This window comes from Crocuta crocuta, unplaced genomic scaffold (genome assembly GCF_008692635.1).
Source record: "Crocuta crocuta isolate KB4526 unplaced genomic scaffold, BGI_CrCroc_1.0 scaffold93, whole genome shotgun sequence".
NCBI lineage: Eukaryota > Metazoa > Chordata > Mammalia > Carnivora > Hyaenidae > Crocuta > Crocuta crocuta.
In genome coordinates, this window is record NW_027529641.1 from 5,659,978 (window position 1) to 5,676,820 (window position 16,843).

General features: G+C 37.4%; 1 protein-coding gene and 1 pseudogene across 6 annotated transcripts in view; both read left to right on the forward strand.

The window, feature by feature from the left end:
• MEF2A (myocyte enhancer factor 2A) overlaps positions 1 to 16,843 on the forward strand; it is a 153,327-nt gene that overhangs the window by 91,645 nt on the left and 44,839 nt on the right. The window lies entirely within an intron of this gene.
• LOC144230155 (small ribosomal subunit protein eS19 pseudogene) lies at positions 9,803 to 10,186 on the forward strand (annotated as a pseudogene).

Consider the following 16,843-nt stretch of genomic DNA (forward strand, 5'->3'; position numbering starts at 1 on the left):
GAATGAGAAAATCTGCTTTTTTCTGGTCTCAATAATCCCTGCCTGCTTCAGATTGCAAAGGAATTTAGAAGTCATTAATATCTTAGAGGACGATAGGGAACACAAGATGAATCTATCGATTATTAAATAAAAAGAGCTGGTAGTAAAAGGCAGAGCAGGAACCCATTATTTAGAATAGAATCAGTGGCTCTCGGGGTGTGGTACCCTGACCAGCAGAAGCAGCAGCATCACCAGAGCACTTGTTAGAAATCTGAGTTCTTGGGCCCCATTTCACACCTACCGAGTCAGAAACTTTGGAGAAGAGGCCTAGGCAATATTGTATTGATTTCTATTAACTTGTCCTAAGTTGAGTGAGACTAAAATCTTCAAGTTAACATAGAGTCTCTTGGCAGTAAAAATTTTTATTCCCAAGAATATCCTCTGAAAGAATTTCAAGCAGTGAGCAAGCACAAACTAACTTTTAAGGCCTTCTAAAAAGCAGTTCAAAACAACACACTGATTCTGGTGTGAATTGCAAACTAAGGAACACATTTCTAATGGCTTACCTTTCAATGCATTCCTACATGGTTCTACATATGTGCTTCTTTGAATGTGTTTAGGGGGTTGGTGGTGATGTGTGGGCGATGGATTTGTTCAGTTGAACAAAACAGAAAGATAAATGAATTTTGTCTCCTGAGATCATCTAGGGCTGACCTTCTAGAACTGGAGGCACGATTATGCTTAGGGTTTCTGACAGTATTATAATATTCTCATAGAACCTTATTGAGCCAATCAGGTTTTTTTCTCCCCATGTTACCCATGAGGAATGGAACAGACAGGGAGTGTTTAAGAGGCTTGCCTCATGTTTTACAGGGCTGCAGTGGAGCGGCAGGGAAAGGGAAAAAAATAATGAGACATCTGAAGACAAGACAAAGCTTCCCTCCGCCTCCAGCCCCCTGCCCTGCTCTTTTATTCCTAACAGAGCCTGAAGCAGCAGGATGGTGATTCACAGGGTGAGGCACGCAATCCTCATGGCCCTCCTCCTCTCCTCACATGTCCTGCCCCATCACCTCACACTGCAGTCACCATAGCTCTTGAAGTTTCAGTTTTACTATGTTTATTTTTAATGTGTATTTGAATATTATTATTTATCATATAGTTACTGGTTTTCATTACGTGCTTTTTAAGGAATTGTGCATCTCTGCGTGTGATTTTTATTTTCTTGCGGTCAGATTTTTGTCCATCAGAGACTGAAGTTGTTGATACATAAATGGGAGTTCATGGGGGAAAGGGGTGATATATATCACTTTATAATATAGCTTACATTTCTGTAATGCATTTCTTGTGTTTATTGATGAATACCTGTATATCCTTTTTATGTGTCTCTGTGTCCGGGATTGCGTGTTTTAGTAGTTGCAATCAGATAAGTTGTTCTTTCTCATCTGGAAGTTCTTTGCTACATTAGCTGTAATTTTGGCCAGTGAGAAAAAGGGGAGGGAGGAGGGTACAGAGGATTGGAGGAGTGGTCACAGAAAGCTTCCTCTACAGGTGAAACCATTGTCTTAGTCCTTTAAAGGACAGGGGTGGAGAGGGAAAGGGGGGGTAGAAGAAAGGTATTCTGGCTCAGAGGTGCAATTTACGTGGAAATTAGGAAATGAAACCTAGCACAGTTATTTTATGGAGTTAAAATCAACTAAGTGTAGCTGTATTAGTATGGCATGAATAGTGCAAATAGCTATGACCTGGGAAGTAAGCCAGATCCTGAAGGCTTGGATAGCTATTGAAAGAGCTTTCTAGGTTTTACTGACTATCTTGCACTTCCCAAGCAATACATTGTATTCAACTTGCACTGTAATTTTTTTGAAAGGGGTTGAAAGAAGGGAGGAGGAAAAGGGTAAAAATATTGGATATAATGCATTATTTTTACACTTTTAATTTATTATACGGATATTTATACCATGTACAAGGTGTCGTGTTAGACATTGGGAATAACTGACCTTATTTCTGCCGTTTTCCTAAAAAGATGACGTGTTGACTATTTTATCCTCTTCCTACAGAAGTTCCTTTGTTGGATATATTTCAGTGTAGATTCAAGACACTTAGAATCCCAAGGTTTTGATGTTTCCCACCACGTAGTAATCATTTAGTATATAAATGTTATATTAATTGCTATTAGAGCTAGAAGCGTATTTAGTGCAAAAGATGCAGGGTACTTGCCATGTTTAAGAATGTTCTGTGTGTGCCTTTGTGAAGTGAGATATATATGTAGCATAAGTGATATTTTTCTTAAAAAGAGGTAGCAAATGCAAGTGTGCAGTGTTCTTAAACTAGGTCATTCAAACATGTAATTCCTTAAAATTGAGACAACTGTATAGTTTTCATTTTTATTTTGAAATCATTTTTGTAGCTCAGTTTTGAGAGAAACTCTAAGGATCTAAAGTCTCAAGAAAGAGAGGTATCCTCTTAGCACAGATTGGTCATAACCCTACTTTTGAATTTACAGTTACAGTCAGTGCTTGACCTGCAAACCATTCCAGATGCTAGTGTGAACCTCTTATATTTTGGAAAAGTAAACATACCTTATATGTAGGTTTTGTTTGGTAGGTTGATTTGTGAACCGATTCAGTTTTTGATATGTGTTTTGATACTCGTGTTATCCTAAGGATATTCTATGAAGAATATCATGTGTGCAAGCACATTGATATATGATTATATTTCTTTATTCAAAGAATATTTCCTATAAGTTCTTACTTTAATTGATTAGCAGTGAAAGATCAGAAAATAAACTTTTAAGATTGGTTTTTAAATATTAGGAATTTTTAGGGGCGCCTGGGTGGCTTAGTTGGTTAAGCGTCCGACTTTCGCTTAGGTCATGATCTCGCGGTTTGTGGGTTCGAGCCCCGCGTCGGGCTCTCTGCTGACTGCCAGCTCAGAGCCTGGAGCCTGTTTCAGAGTCTGTGACTCCCTCTCTCTCTGACCCTCCCCTGCTCATACTCTCTCTCCTAGAAATAAATAAAACATTAAAAAAAAAAATTTTAAATATTAGGAATTTTTGAAACTTGGTAGTAAACAAGCTACACATTTGAGACTTAATAAAGCATAGTTTGAATTCATAGTGGAATTTACCTCTTACTTTTTTTTAATTAAACAAAATTTTTTTAATGTGTATTTTTGAGAGAGCGAGACAGAGTATGAGCAGGGGAAGGGCAGAGAGAGAGAGAGGGAAATACAGAATCCGAAGCACGCTCCAGGCTCTGAACTGTCAGCACAGAACCAGACGCGGTGCTTGAACTCATGAACCGTGAGGTCATGACCTGAGCATAAGTCAGATGCTTAACTGACTGAGCCACCCACATGCTCCTGGAATATACCTCTTGTAATTCAGTGGAGAATATTTTCTGTCATGCTTTGTTTTTATAGGAATGTTCTTTTCTTATAACTGGTTTGTTATTTTGTGGTAATTTCTGGACTTGAGTTGTTATTTCCAAAATCTGTCTTGTAAACCTCAGAAATATTTATGTTCTGCAAAAAAACTCAGAAATAGCAACTAGTATTTGTACAGGATTAAAAAAAATTTTTTTTAATGTTTTATTTATTTTTGAGAGAGAGCGCGTGAGCAGGGGAGGGTCAGAGAGAGAGGGGGACACAGAATCCAAACAGGCTCCAGGCTCTGAGCTGCCAGCACAGAGCCCGACTGGGGGCTCAAACCCACGGATGGTGAGATCATGACCTGAGCTGAAGCCGGATGCTCAACCGATTGAGCTACACAGGCGCCCCTGTACAGGATTTTTAAAAACCAGCTTGCTTTTTTATGCAACCAGTATTCATATAGGATTGTTCCATAATATGATATAATTTAAATATTTTAGTGCTGTTTTCCATAATTGTATAGTTGCATTAAGTTTTTAAAAATTGTTCTGTAACTGGGAGTATAAAAAAATCTATCAGTTATTGTAAGACAGTAGAAAATAAGCATTTAGGTGGGGATTTAGGCATTAGGGATTTATAACATCTTGTGAAAGATGTTATAATTCTCAAATTCTGTTATTTGATATTTCACTTACTATAGTTCAAAATAAGTTTCTATAGTATTATAATTAGCATTTCTTGGCTATACTAATCAGTTATTTTATTGAATGTTTATGGTACCTGTTTAATAGGGAAGGAGACTAGTATTAAAGTTCTAAACCTTGTAGAGTTAAAGGATCAATTAAAATAATGTATGTGTTAGCATTTTGCAAACTGTTTTATATTAGGTGGTTTCTGATTGCAAGCAACAAAAGACGTGATTGAGACTCCTCTTTAAAATAGGGGTACTTGTTATATATCACATAACAACAAAGTCCAGCAGTGTGGTAGAGATGAGGCTGTGCTCTCTTGAAGTGGAGAGCCTCAAGCCTTCAGCTTTGTCCTGATGCCGACTTCATCATGTTGACAGTGGCAGCTTCTGCCCTTACATCTGCACATAGCATCATCGATGGCAGCATTATCCAGTAGAGCTTTTTGTGGTGATGGAAATGTTCTATATCCGTGCCGTCCAGTAGCTGTTGAGCATTTGAAGTATAACTAATATAACTGAGGAACTGTATTTTTAACTTTAATTAAGTAACCACATGTGGCTAGTGGCTACCATATATAGAGGCACCAATATAAAGCATTAGAGATCAGTTGTTTCTTAGAGTTGCCAACAAATGTTCTAAAGTTAATTCCATTATACAGGTGTAGATGACACGCCTCCAAACTCCTCACTGAAGTACACCAATCATGGTGGGGAGGAAGTGGAGAGTGCTTGCTGGCTTGTGCTAGCCTGATGCTCCACCTCTAAGACGTACTCTAAAGCTGCAGTAATCCAGGAAGTTGCACTTGAACAGGGACAGACATGTAGCTCAGTGGAATGGAACACCGAGCTCAGAAACAGACCATATCCTTATGGATAATTGATGTTTGACAAAAGTGCTCAGGGAAATCAATGTGAAAAGGAAACTTTTTAACAAAAGACAGTGCTAGAAAAACTGGGTATACATACCAAAAAAATAAACCTCAGTGTTTACTATACATTATACACATTTTTGTAGAATAATTTGTATATATGAGTTATAAAGGTGAGGAACAGACAGATCGGGTGTAGTTGATAGAGTTTCTTGAATACCAGTCTGTGGCATTTGACATTTGCCTCATGGACATTGGGCAACCCTTGGTGGTGTTCAGAAGTTTGGGTACTCAGACAGCTATTACAAGAATACTAATCTGGCAGCAGATTTATCAGCATTTTAAAAGATGTTTATAGCTTTTAAAAATAGACTGAGATCCCATCTTTTAATTATGATAAGTCTTTAGTAATGTTGAGATTTTATGAAGAGGAATGCTATCCCACTTGGTTTGAATGGGGAAGGGTGATTAAAGTGGGGGTTAAGTCTTTGTTCTAAAGATGATAATATATTGACATGTCATACTTTTTCTCAAGTGATCTGTAAGAAATTTAAGAGCACATCATATGTAAAGAAGGAAATATTTAGAATTTAATCATAACGTGAATGTGCTCAAGTATTTTTTTATAAATCTTTATAATATGATCTCCTTTAATGCAACAATTTGAGTATTTCTACTTAAAATCACTTCATTATTATTATGAAAAAAATGACCAAAATTACTGTGAAAAGGAGTTTATGTGTTATAAGAAGGTTTGGAAACCCTGATCTAGTTCTGTACTTTATTTAAATGGTAAGAAAGCGGGAGTCAGACAAAGCAAAAGGCTTATCCAAGGTCTTAAGAGTATGCAGTGACAAAACCACAACTTAAATAATGTTTTCTTGAAGACCGTGGATCTACCTCTGAAGACTGTGGAACTTCTGAGGCTAGTCTTTGCTAAAGATCATTACTATTCTTCCCAGTGGATTCCCGAAGATACAGCACACAGCTTAATAATGACCTATAAAATTAAACTACAAGCAGTGTTGCTTACTTCAGTGGTAACTAATTTATGATATTCTTAAAACATCGTTAGATGTTACCCAGAGCTATAGGGACAAAAAACAGAGTATGTTTACATGGAAATAAAGTTCAGGAATGAAGGGGATGTAATTCTCTTCACTTTGTAACACTGGAAATAATGCCTTTATCTCTGTATTGCCTCATCTTCAACATTGATTCCTAGCATGTAGTATTTCCAACCTTTACAGAAGTAAACAGACTTAAAAAAGTACAGGTGCTTCTGCAGTAATTAGCTGTTTATGTGTTCCTGGAAAGCCTCACAAACTCTAAAACCTGTGCAATTTTGTGTTCTAAGCAACACAAACTAAAAAATAACCAGCAATTTAAAAGAGAGCTGGAACTGCTCAGTGAGGTAACTTAGTGTGTAGTTAGTGGCTATCACAGTAGGTATTATAAATGCACAGAATTACTTGAAGAAACACTGGCAACACTTTAATTAGGATGGAGATAGTGGGTCAAAGGACAGTGCCAATGGCAGCGTAGCGATGAGCAGTGGAGGGTGAAGGGTTGCCATTTAAGTGAGCATGGGAAATACTACCACCTGCAGCAGGGCTGGGAGTGCTCCTGGTAAGTCCTCCTTTTCAATTTTCTTATAATGCACATCACACTCCTGCTGTCTGGAGGTCTTTATCCTTTCCTGCTAAACATTATACTTTTGTTCCAACTTTCCTAGTGCCTCTGGCCTAGGAAAAATCCAGTGCACCAGAGTGACTTCTTTATTATTCTGACACCATTCCCTATTTACCAGTTTCATATCACCTAATTTACATTCCCAAACATATTGTGGTGGAGCAGACCATATTGTTTAATCATAGAAGGGTTTTTTGGTCTTTTTTTTTTTTTTTTTTTTTTTTAAGAGAGCATTCATTGCTTATGTTCATCTGAATAAGTGGCTGCTATATATAAAAGAAAATTATTCAGAGAGGGGGAGGTTGTATTATTTTGCTAGTTTCTTTTAGGGTATAAAAGAAAGCTGTTTTCATAGATTCTCTTGGCTTTTATGTCATGTAGTTCTGTTCACTGATTATCATAATATATCTGGATATAGGACTCCATAGGTATAAATTCCAGTGAGATTATTCATAATCACAGTAAAGATTTATAGCATTTTCTGTAACCTGCATAAAGTGCATTCACATTGCCTGGTATCTGTATAAAGCATTGCCCCCAAATCTTTCACTGTCCTGTGAAATTGAATGTTCCGTGAGGTAACTTAGTGTAGGTAGTGGGTACCACAGTGGGTATTAAGAGAAACCTGAGGGGCGCCTGGGTGGCTTAGTCGGTTAAGCGTCTGACTTTCGCTTGGGTCATGATCTCGCGGTTCGTGGGTTCGAGCCCCGCGTCAGGCTCTGTGCTGACTGCCAGCTCAGAGCCTGGAGCCTGTTTCATTCTGTGACTCCCTCTCTCTCTGACCCTCCCCTGCTCACGCTGTTTCTCTCTCTCTCTCTCTTCTAGAAATAAATAAAACATTAAAAAAAAATTAAAAAAAAAAAAGAAACCTGAGATTAACATTTTTTCTGTTCTTTTTATTGAGATAACAATTTACAGACCATAACATTCACCATTTAAAATTATACATTAGTGGTTTTTAATATAGTCACAAGTTCATACAACTGTGAACACTAATTCCAGAACATTTTCATCGACCCAAAAAGAAACTTGGTACCCAGTAGCAGTCATTTCCCAACTCTCCTCATACTGGCAGCCACTAAGCTTTTTTCTGTTGTCTATGGATTTGCCTATTCTGGGTATTTCATATAAATGGGATTATATAATATGTTCTCTTTTGCGTCTGGCTTCTTCCATTTAGCATAATATTTTCAAGGTTTGTCCATTTTTTAGCATGTATTAGTACTTCATTCCATGGCTGAATAATATTCCATTGTATGGAAATACCACATTTTGTTTATTCAGTCATCAGTTGATGGACATTGGATTGTTTCCACTTTCTGTTATAAAAGTGTAGCTATGAAATTTTTGTGCAAGTTTTTATTTGGGCATGTTTTCATTTCTTTTGGGTATCTCCCTAGGAGTGGAATTTGCCAGGCTATATGATATCTCTGTTCCACATTTTCCTTTTAAAAAAAGGCAAAAACATTATCAAAAAACTTTATGGATATCATTAGAAAATGTTTGGTTCATTTTTTCCTAAAAATGTTGATTTTCTTATTTCTGTAATGTTGGACCAGCTTATCTGGACCAACCCTTCAGCTGAAGACAATTAAAAAACTAGGTGAATTGTACAAAAACTTCTTTACAGCATCAAAGAACTATTAAGGAACATGCCAACCCAAAATCTAAAAAAGGTAAGAACCTAAAAGGTAAAGACGTATTTAAAGCTCTGGCCACCCTGAGTCGTTTTCCCATCTGGATAAAGCAGTTGAAAACTAAGCTTCAGATTTTGTTGGATCCAGAGGCAAAGGGCAAGTCATTACTTCCAGGTTTCTGAGCCTAACACATTGTCTCCCATATCAAGCTGGAACCTAAGGAAGAAGGAAAAATCCACTGCCTTTTTCCTACTGCAGAAGATTGCAGAGAGGTCTGTTGTACTGAACAGATTGGAGAAAGGAGAATAAGAAAAGAAAGAGAACCTGTTTGTCAAAGGTTGTAAAACAGTACCAGCATTGTGTGGAATCACTGGCCAAAGTCACAAAATGCAAGAAGTCCAAGAAAATTTTTGCCCCAGGTGCCTGGAAGAATCAAATTTATATACTTTTTGAAGAAAGACACCTTAATTCTAGGCATCAAAAATCTCTTTCAGGTAACTTTTCAAAACCATTGAGCATCCATCGTACAAAGATGACCAACCATAAAAGAAAACAAAGCACCATAAGCAAATTGCAGCAAGAAAGAGCAGGAACTGATGTGCCTGGGTGGTTCTGTTAAGTATCCAACTCTTGATTTTGGCTCAGGTTTGTGGGTTCGAGCCTTGCATTAGGCTCTGTGCTGACACCACGAAGCCTGCTTGGGATTCTGTCTGTCTCCCTCTCTCTCTCTGCCCTTCTCCTGCTTGCTCTCTGTCTCTCAAAATAAATAATGATAAACTTAAAAAAAAAAAAATAGCACTGACACCTAAATACTTCAGATACTGTTGTTATTATACATAGATTATAAATAATTTCACTGTTTTAATAAAGAAGCTTGCAAATATTTGCCAGAAACAGGGAATTATAAAAGCAGTGATATAGCAGATTTGAGTGAAATACTCAGAGCAATAAGAAAAAGCCTCAGTAACCAAAATGAAAAACTTAGGAGACATGTTGGAAGTGTATTTGACATAGTTAAAGAATTTGTGAACTGAGAAATGTTATCTGGAAGCTCAGCACAAAGGGATGAAAAAGTGGAAAATACAAGTTGTTGAGAGAAAAGGAAGATTGGTTAGAAATTTTAACCTAAATTTTTTTGGGCATTCTGGCAGGAGGGGAAGAGAGGAGAGAATGAATATGAATGAAGCAGATACAATATTTGAAGACATAAGGACTGTTTTCCAGCATTGATTTAAGTGACTCAGCAACTCCTATACAAAGTAAAAACAAAACAACAACAACAACAACAAAAAACCCAAACATAGGTATAATGAAACTAAAGCAAACAAAAGACAAAGAGAAAAACCTTCGAACAGATTATCTTCAAAGAAGTGCTGACTCTAAGTAGCATCAAATGCAAATCTGTAGTCAGTGCAATGATACCCTAAATGTGTTGAGAAGAAGGTGGAAATTGGATTCCAATATAGAATTCTGTATCCAGAAAAAACATCTTCAAGAATGAAGGCAGAATGCCTGACTTGTGCTTCTGGAGAATGCCCCCTGGCTGGCAGCGTGGAGGCCTCTCAATGCCTGGAGTTTCTGTAAAAGATGTGAACCAACAGGAGTTTGTCAGAGCTCTGGCTCCTTTCCTCGAAAAGTCTGGAGAGCTGAAAACCCCTCAGTGGGTGGCCACTGTCAAGCTGGCCAAGCATAAAGAGCCTGCTCCCTGCAATGAAAACTGGTTCCACACACAAGCTGCCTCAACAGCACAGTACCTGCACCTCTGGGGCAGTGCTGAGGTCAGCTTTGTGGCCAACATCTACCAGCAACTTCAGATAAATGGGTTCATGCCCAACCATTTCAGTAGAGCCGCCAAGAGCATGGCCCACATGGTCCTCCAAGCCCTAGAGAGGCTGAAAACAATGGAAAAGGACCAAGGTGGGGGCTGCAAACTGACACCCCAGGGATGAGACATATCTGGACAGAATTGCTAGACAGGTGGGAGCCTCCACCTAGAATCATCAGAATAAAAGCTAGGTTAGGGGTGCCTGGGTGGCTCAGTCGGTTGAGTGTTTGACTTCGGTTCAGGTCATGATCTCACGATTCATGGGTTCGAGCCCCACGTAAGGCTCTGTGCTGACGGCTAGCTCAGAGCCTGGAGCCTGTCTCAGATTCTTTGGCNAAAAAGCTGGGTTAATAAATTGCCTTGTTCGTTTAAAAAAACAAAAAACACCTGTGTATCAGTTTTCAACTAAACCACCTCAGGCATTTGAAAAAACGGGTCCAAACCAAGTCAGACTGCTATGGTAAGAAAGCAGTCTTCAATGGAAGATCAGATGACCTTCATAACGTTCATGTGGACAGTGACCCATATCTATTTTATCAGTGAACCTCAGAACATAGTAGGATGCTCTCAATAAATTTTGTTGGATTAAAGGGAAAAGAAGGTAAATTAAGTCATTTGTGCAGTTTAAAAAACACACACACGCAGAAGGATGGTGAAAACCAAGAGGCAAGACTTTTGAAGATGTACTTTCCTGACTTCACAGCGCACTGAGAATCAAGTTTTTCAAAATATTTATGTGTGGAGATTTACAACAGAATTACATTATTTCTGTTGATAAGCTGAAGCTGCTAGGCTGCCCGATATTCAGCTTCTGGGAGTTAAGTGTCCCAAAATTGTTGGTTTTGCTTGGGGTAACAGAAGGAAGTATCATTACTATTTACTGGGATCTTTGCTATCAAACTTAGGGGTGTCATAGAACTGGATAAGGCTTTAAAATTCAAAGAAGCCGTAGTTTGAACACCACACTTCTTACTGAAGAAGATATGAATAAGATCATGGAGGAACTAGAGAAGGACCCCAAAGGCCTGCCAGCAACTACCTGCAAAAGAATGTGCTCTCTTTCCAAGGTTGAAGTGGTTTCTGATCACAACCCTTTCTGCATTCTCCCTTTCATTTGTTGACTGATTAATGCAGTCTATTGAACCAGCTGAACTAAAACAGTATAGTGGAAAGAACATTGGACTGGATCAGAAGATTTAGATTCTAGTCCCAGTTCTGCTACTTAATAGCCATGTGATGTGATAGGGTTGAAGGGAGAGTACTTGGGTCCCTCCTAAGCTTAATATTATTCCCTGTAAAGGTAAGAGGTGAACTAGATTACAAAGATACCATTTAATTTTTTTTCAGCATCTGTTTTAACACACTTTTTCATGCACATAAAATCTCAGGATCCTATTGTGCTTCAAAAATTTTGACTCCATGGTCAAATTTCCAGAAAAATACAACCTAACAAAATGGAATAATAAAGCTATAGACAACCTGAATAGTGTTGTTGTCAAATTTCCACAGAAGAGCTTCAAATCTAGATGGCTTCATAAGCAAGTACTAACAGATTTTTAAGGAAGAAATAATGCCAATATTTTACAAATTTCTTCCAGAGAATAGAAAAAGAAGAAACTCTGTTTCCCCCATTATATGGAGCTAGCCTAACCTTGATAGCAAAATCCGCAAGTAGAGTTCTAAGAAGAATCAGAGGTCATCCTCACTGAACATAAATGCAAAACTAAACAAAACAGACTACTTCTTTGAATTCATATCTTTTTTTTAGTGGAGAGACTATTCACTTTGATTCATTTTCTCTTTTGCTCAGGCATACATATAGACTCCTTTTGTGGGTGGCCTTGTGACTAAGTTGGCCAATGGAATGTGAGTAGAAGTAATAACATGCTACATCCAGGCCTGATCTGCAAAATACCTCCCACATGATCTTTATATTCTCTCTTCCCTGTTTGCCAGCCAGATGTAGAGAATCCAGATGGGAACTCTCGTGGTTTTGTCGTGGAACCACAAGATACACATGTCTAGGATTTGAATAACCTCATTCAAGTCTCTCTGAGATAAGAAACATTCTCGTATGGCTTTATATGAATAAGAAACTTCATTGTATCAGGCCGCTGAGATTTGTGTTTGTTAAAGCATCTCATACTACTTATGCTAACTAATACAGAAATTAAATCCAGCAATATATAGAAAAGACCGTATACATCATGACTAAGTTGGATTGATCTCAGGAATGCAGAGTTGATTTAACAGAATTATCCCATTATTGTGGACTGGAACTCTTAGTATTATATACATCTGTGCTACAAAAAAAAAAAAAAATCCTTATAAGTCAAGAAAATGCTGGTCAAAATCCCAAGAATTTTTTTTTTAATTCAGCAGCTGATTCTCAAATGTAGGGAAATTCAAGAGGAAAAGACAGCCTGAAGAATAACAAGGTGAAAGAGTTTACTCTATAATATATTGAAACAAATTTTAAAATTAGAGTAATGAAGATAACTATAACAATGGCACAAATACCAAATGCCAAAAATATCAGTGAGGGGATAAAGAGCTCAGAAACAGAACCATGCACATTCATGACTGTGATCACTAATCGTAGGGGAAAGAACAAAATCTTAACAGTGCTGGTACATTTATGTGTGTGTGTGGGTGTGTACATACATACATACATATGGGAAGTCATGAAGGGAACCAACTATCTTATATAAAATCTGCCTCCAAGAAGATTATGACCTAAATGCAAAAGGCAAAGAGAAAAGCTTTTTCGAAGATGATTTTGAGGTAGGCAAGGATTTCTTAGACAAGACATAAAAACTGTAAAGGGAAAAAAACCAGTAAATTTGATTTTATTAAGGGCCCCTGGATGGCTCAGTTGGTTAGGTGACAGACTTCGGCTCAGATCATGATTTCGTGGTTTGTGAGTTTGAGCCCTACATCGGGCTCTGTGCTGACAGCTCAGAGCCTGGAGGTTGTTTTGGATTCTCTGTCTCCCTCTCACTCTGTCCCCTTCCCTGCTTGCACTCTGTTTCTCTGTCTCTCTCAAAAATAAACAAACATTTAAAAAATTTATTAAAAATTTTTAAAATTTAATTTTATTAAAATAAAAAACCTGTTTTTATCTGAAGGCAAGTGTTAAAAAGCCACAGAATGAGAAGAGATTTTTATGGTGAATAAAATTAGCGAAGCTTATGTTGATTTCAAATAAAAGAATGACAATAAAGCAATAATAAAAAGACGGAACAGCTCTATAGAAAACTTGGAAAGTGCTTCAGCAGGCACTTACAAGAAAATTCAGATGGCAAATAGGAATGAAGTGTGTTTCATTTCCTTAGTATTTAGGGGATTGCAAATTAAATCCTCATTGTGGGGAGAAAGGTACATTGATAGAATCATAGTTGACCCTTGAACAACTCGGCAGTTGGGAAAGCAGCCCCCTGTGCAGTACAAATCCATCTGTAACTTTTGACCTTCCCCAAACTTAGTCTCTGACTAGAAGCCTTACCAATAGTATAAACAGTCCATTAACACATATTTTTATATGTATTGTATATACACTGTATTCTGACAGTGAAGTCAGGTGGAGGAGAGAAAGGTTATTAAGAAAATCATAAGTCAGAAAATACATTTACAGTATTGTGCTGTATTGATTGAGAAAAAGTAAGTGGGTCAGCACAGTTCAAACCTATGTTCGAAGGTCAACTGTACTTTAGAAAATGGTTTGGCATTATGTAGCATAAGGTAAGATCCACATGTTTTCTGAACTTAACAGTTCCATTCCCAAGGATATACCTTAGAGAAGTGTGTGCAGATCTGCAGTAGGCTATATCTGCAGAAGTGTTCATAGCACCATTTTCATTTTCATTTTAATAATGGCCAGTAGATTGAAGCAACTCCAATGTGTTTCTGCAGCAGAATGAATAAAGGCTTTTTTGTTTTAGTTTTTACCTATACAACATTCAGTGAAAATGAACAAACCAGAAGTATATGCAACCCTAAGGATGAATCTAATAAACATAATGTATAATAAGAGAGGCAGGACAAAGTAATGCCTTGCATATGTTCCATTCACATATAATATTTAAAAGTAAATAAATCTAAGAAATATCTTTAAAGATATGCATATATATGGTAGACCTATCAAGAAAATCCAGGAAGTTTTATCATCACAGAGTAAAGGTAGTGTTCTCTGTAGAGGGCAGAGGAAAGGGTTGTGCGATTGAAGGGAATGTATAGGTTCATTTCTAGTCTGGTTATGATCTGGTTTGAATTACTGGTGTTCACTTTATAATTGTTGAGTTTAATAAATTTTGATGCACTTTTCTTTGTGAATGTTCCACAGTTTTAAAAAATTAAATGTTTTTATGCATTTTCAGAGTGCCTCGGGAGATTAAGAAATATCTTTCAAAATTAGAAACAATTATTTTAAAAATGAGGAAAAGGAGAACTTTCTTCATTTAAAAAATTCTATTTCATTTAAATTTCTTGGAACTTGAGACCTATTATTCCTTTATTTTACAAGTAGTTTTATCTTGTGCTGGATCTAATTATCCATTTATCCAGTATTTATGGAGCATTTACTGCTCAGGTGCTTGACAGAAATGAGATTTAAGGTGGGTGGTGATAGTGTGGATTGATTAATTAGCTCCTCATGCATTTAAAAACCATGCATATATACCTTTTGAGTACTTTTAGTTCCATAATTTTGCTTCTAAGTATTGTGCTTCTATTAGTTTGGAATGGAATTTGACAATTATAAAATTGAGCATAACATTAAAGAACATTTCAGTTCTTGGTAGGCATTAGTTAACACAGTCTTGTCAGGCATGGGCTTTGGTAAACATTCAGGCAGTATGGGCTCTGGAGTCTAAAATTTAGTAGCAAATCTCAAAATACCAGAAAATGTGAGTCCCCTGGGATTTTTATCACTTCTTATTTCAGACCTCACATAGTTTAAATATTTCAATTTATTTTTTTTAATGTTTTTATTTCTGAGAGAGAGAGAGAGAGAGAGAGAGAGAGAGAAACAATGTGAGCAGGCTGGGGTCAGAGAGAAGGAGATACAGAATCAAAAGCAAGCTCCAGGCTCTGAGCTACCCGTCAGCACAGAGCTCGACGCGGGGTTCAAACCCATGAACCATGTGATCATGACCTGAGCTAAAGTTGGACACTTAACCAACTGAGCCACCCAGGCGCCCCAAAATATTTCAACTTATTTACAGTGAAAAATATCATGAATACTAGATTTCCTTGCTCTATTAAAAAAAAAATAAAAGATTATTGTAATATATGTATAATTATGTATATATGCATTTATCTATATATATACATGGGCGTATATATCTAATTTCCATGGAGAATAAGTGTGTCTAAAACTTTAAATACAGTTTTTTTTGCTGATAAGAGAATATAAGCTAAAAGAAATCTATTTAAAATTGGCTGCTCTTGATTTATAATCCATTTTGAAATATGTATGCTTTTTAAGTTTACTGTATAAAAGAAAACTTGGATATACTTAGGAAAAACAAGTTTATTTATTTAAAAAAAATTTTTTTTTTTAATGTTTTATTTATTTCTAGGAGAGAGAGAGAGAGACAGTGTGAGCAGGGGAGGGTCAGAGAGAGAGGGAGTCACAGACTGAAACAGGCTCCAGGCTCTGAGCTGGCAGGCAGCACAGAGCCGGTCGCGGGGCTGGAACCCACGAACCGCGAGATCATGACCTAAGCGAAAGTCTGACGATCAACCGACTAAGCCACCCAGGCGTCCCAGGAAAAACAAGTTTAAATAGCATTGTTTTTGTCTCAGATTTCTTTTTCCCTGTCTCCTTTCTACCATTTCCTTGTTCTTTCCATGTCCACTGTCACCAACAGACTGAATAATATAGACTAGAAAATGAAAGGCATATGTGCACGCAGGGCCTGCTGAGCAGTGTTATATACCCAACAGTCTGTAAATGTTTCCTTGAACTTGAAAGATGAGGTTGCTAATGCTTTATAAGTAGAACAATACAATGCTTGACTTTAAAGATCTTTGTTAGTGTATGTACCATTATTTGAGTCAATTATGTTTGGCCACAAACAGTAAATTAAATAATCCTCAGTCATCTGACTTCCAGGTTTGGGACCCTTTCTGGACTCAGGGTTGTGGAAGCACTATCCCGACTTGTTTTGGGAATTATATGACTTAGATAAGGATAAGGAGAATACTTATATGTGATATAAAGGTTTATGATTTTTTTTTTCATCAAGGTTCTTTGATTATAAGAACTAGAAATCCAATTAAAGTAGCTGAAGGTAAAGGAGAGTTTATTGAAAAATGCAGGCAGGTGGCACCCAAAGCAGGAAGGAATACCTGCCTGGTTTCCTAAAGCCTTAACACCAGGAACGCCATCTCAGGGTCGTCTGCATGGTATCTTGTCTCTGCCACCAAGGCTGGTTTGCAGGATGACTCTCCTGAAGGCACAGCAGATGCTCTTTATGTAAAAATAATTGATGTTCTGGGTCCTTATCCAGCTAACCAATTTTTTAAACTGTTTATTATATTTATTTTGGGAGAGAGAGTGCACATGCAAGTAGGGGAGGGGCAAAGAGAGAGGGAGAGAGAGAACCCCAAGCATACTCCGTGCTGTCAGTATAGAGCCCCACACAGAGCTCAATCCTGCCAACTATGAGATCATGACCTTAGCAGATATCAAGAGTTGGCTGCTCAACTGATTGACCCACCCAGGTGCCCCTCCAGTTAACCATTTTTATAATCAGAGCATAATTTCCAAATTAAAAAC